General features: G+C 44.4%; 1 pseudogene; it reads left to right on the top strand.

Annotated features, from left to right (window-relative positions):
* Nucleotides 1–1022: 1022 nt before the first annotated feature.
* LOC127621194 (transcription factor HES-2-like) lies at nt 1023–3013 on the top strand (annotated as a pseudogene).
* Nucleotides 3014–3628: the final 615 nt, after the last annotated feature.

Genomic DNA, 3628 nt, shown 5'->3' with positions numbered 1-3628 from the left:
TGCATCGAGTTCTTCCTTGGAAATGGCAGAATCCTTAGATTTAGATTTAGATTTATGCATTTGGCAGACGCTTTTATCCAAAGCGACTTACAGTGCACTTATTACAGGGACAATCCCCCCGGAGCAATCTGGAGTTAAGTGTCTTGCTCAAGGACACAATGGTGGTGGCTGTGGGGATTGAACCAACGTCCTTCTGATTACCAGATTACCAGTTATGTGCTTAGACCACTACACCACCACCACTCCCCCCACCACCACTTCTTAAAAATTTAAGACGATTATAGGCGATTGTTCATTTTCCCTTTTCCGTGCTTCTTTGGTTGGGGAAGGATTCATGATGAGATAGGTGTCGAAGTATTTAAAGTATGGATAATTGAAAAAATAAGATTATGCGAGCAGAGCTGAAAACTATGCTGGCATCGCTGTCGATGGGTCACGTGATCCCTCCTCTTCCTTTCCCTTAATCCCTTTACACTGGTGGCAAAGACCCGGGAAGGAGGAGGGATACGCCATAGAGGAGATCTAGCCGCTACCATCCACCCCAACGGAGCAGCCACGGCTGTCTTCCCGGGGGGACAGAGGAGCTTGGCCGCCTGGAAGCGGAGGAATTGGTCGCCGACTGCAAGCGGGGAGGGGCTCACCGCCGATCTCCTGGAGCAGGAGAACTGCTTCCAGGGGCGGGGGAGACACCTTCGGTTCCCAGAGAAGGCGGCGGGGCGTTTCGCAAGCGAGGGGCTGAAGGACTGCTTCCGATTCACATGGGGAGGCGTGGCTGTCATCCACTAGAGGGTGGAGGAGTGGCCGAGGACCAAGCTACGGCGTATCAGAGAACAGGCGAGTAAGTGATTTTTTTCTTTATCTCTCTCCTCTCTCTCCCACTGCTGCTCCGTGTTGGCCTTTTCCCTCTCTTTTAAATTTTAGTGTTTTTTGTTGTTGTTTTTAATTATTGTTTCCCTCCCACTGTCCCCTCCCAGATTCAGGCACGCCCTCCCCCAGGGAAAGAGGTGTAGGGTGTGTACGTCATGCCGGAGGCTCCCCAGTCTGAGAGAACGAGGGAGGAATGTGACAGATGGAGGGAGGGGCCGGGCCGTGATTTTACACACCCGGTCCCTTATCAGGCTAATCAAGCCTTCGAGAGGGATAACGGCCGACTGCGGACGGTGGTGCGACAGAGAGAGAATGTTTACGGGCAGCTGTTCGTCCCATGTGTGTGTTTGTGTCTTTTGGTTATTTCTTCATTAAACTATTATTTATATTGTCAAGCCGCTTCTCACCTCCTCCTTTCCCTTAATCCCTTTACAATACTCTCTTAGCTGTCGAAGCACCCAGGGGCATAGTGCACGAGGGGGAGAAATCACTGTAATGCGCCATATTTGCAACAGCATACAAATCGTGAGGTGAATGGAATGTGAAACACGCTGATTCAACACCGCTCAGCTCCGAAGCCTGAATGAGTGGTTGCAAGCCAGCTCGTTTTATACCCGTATGTCCGGGGGAGTAGCATGCAAATTCCACTCACCAATTCCCATTGGCCTTTTCTCAAAGATCAGAGGTGTTTGGGGCTTCCAAGAGCAACCCCTAGTGTCACTACATCGACACAACATTGAGTGAGTGACAGATAGGGAACATGTTGTGCCGTATTTCCACGTAAACAAACTACAATAATAAATAAATAAATACATAAAATGATACGTTTTCTACCAACAAAATGCAGTTTCAAATCGCTTGAAGATGTTGTTCATAAATTAGTATGCTATGACTAAACCAGATTGTGAAGTAAAGTAAAATACTTTTTTTTCATTAATTACGGTGTTATCATTTACACATTTTATTCTAAGTTAGTTATATTGTGGCCTATAAGCCAAGATTTCTGTGAAAACAATCAGCTGAAACAGACGTAGTCTATGAAAGATCTAAAATACATTTGAATGAATCATTCATGCATACCAGTGGTTGAGATTCAGCCAACATCACTCAACAGGTGGTATCTTTGAGTCCCAAAAATCATCATCCTTTGGCATCTCCCCCTACATCAAACTGAAGGCACAGTAAAGAAGCCCTCCTTCAATGACAAAGAGCCCATAAAAGACCCCTCTCACTCAGCTTGACCACAAACCACTCCAGTTCTCTTCCAAGAGCACATCTAGAGGCGAAACACCAAGCGAACCAATCCATGTCTCCCAACATTAGCTCATTCCCACTCATTCGGTTCTCGTATGACGGTAGCTCAGAGAAAAGAGGAACATGAATTGAGAAAGGTGAGGGTGACTTTGTGTTCTTTTATTAAGCAGTTGTGAATATTTTTGAATAAAATAGTATACAAACATGTTTTGACTAACAATAACATTTCTTTCTTTTTGCAGACTCTAAAGCCATTGATGGAAAAGAAGGCGTGCTCACATTAACGAGAGCCTCAGTCACTTGAAAATACTCATACTCCCGCTGGTCGGCAAAGATGTAAATATTTTTACTTAAAAACTGACACAACCATTACTATTAATTCACCCAAATGAATGGCAGTGTCTGAAACATACCCTAATTTGTAGATTTTTATCCAATTTGCAGGCTTCATGCTATTCAAAACTTGAGAAAGCTGACATTGTTGAGATGACAGAATGGTTCCTTCGAGATATCCCTTCCTCTTAGGTGAGTTCACAGTAGCATATTTAATCTTGATATCATATTTTTACAGCTGTTAAGTGGCATCTACAATATTTCAAATGAGCCAAGTGTGTTTAATGATTTTCTCTCTCTCCAAAGGTCAAAAAGACAGCTATAAAGAGGGCTATAAAGCCTGATTGCAGTTCCTCTCTACAATCCTGCCCCAGTCCAAGCTCGACACAGACACCCATCAGCGCAGTCAACGTGTTCATATAGCAGTCCATGGTGTCTGCAACATCAGCCTGTCAGAACTGCTGTCTGGAGAGTTCCAGAATATTACAAATGCAAACAAAGACTTGTGAGCTTGAGGAGCAACAACTCGGCCATGACTGTAACTCTGGAATATCTTTAGCATGCAGGTTTAGCAACTGGGTCAAATTGGACTCCTCGTCTGCTTTTCCTTGTATGGCATGAAATATATTGGATAGAGGACAGAATAGCCAACAAAGCTATTCGGGAATTAGCCATCTGCTTTTGTTTACTGGCAGAAATAGAAGCGGCTACATTAACATTTACATTAGCAGCGGCAACAATGCTAACAGCAGCTCGATGCAGATTTGACTTTTCATGGAATCGGAATCGTTCCAGTGCTTTACCCCAGCTGGAAAAGCCAAAAGCTTTCATAGATTCTTGATCGTGTGTTGTTGATTGAAGCGGGGCACTCATGTTCTTAGCTGTAGTGCAAGCCTCACAAAATACCTTTTTTTTGGCTTCATAAGCTATCCATGGGAATTTTAATTTCCAGCTAGCTTGATAAGTCAGTCCCTTCCTCTGTCTATCTTTGCAGCTGCGGTTGTCATTATCTTCGTCACTTTTGTTAGGCTGGGTACTGCTGGAGGCACTGGTCAGAGTCATAACATCGCTTGTTGTTTTAGCTCTTCTAATTACAAATGTGTCCATTTTGTTGAGGCAAAATCTCTCTGGTAACTAAAAAACCTAACGAGTTTCAGCCAGGCTTGCTCTACAT

This window comes from Xyrauchen texanus, chromosome 27 (genome assembly GCF_025860055.1).
Source record: "Xyrauchen texanus isolate HMW12.3.18 chromosome 27, RBS_HiC_50CHRs, whole genome shotgun sequence".
NCBI classification, from domain to species: Eukaryota; Metazoa; Chordata; class Actinopteri; order Cypriniformes; family Catostomidae; genus Xyrauchen; species Xyrauchen texanus.
Note: the sequence above shows the minus strand (reverse complement) of the source record. Positions and strands in the feature narration are given on the sequence as shown.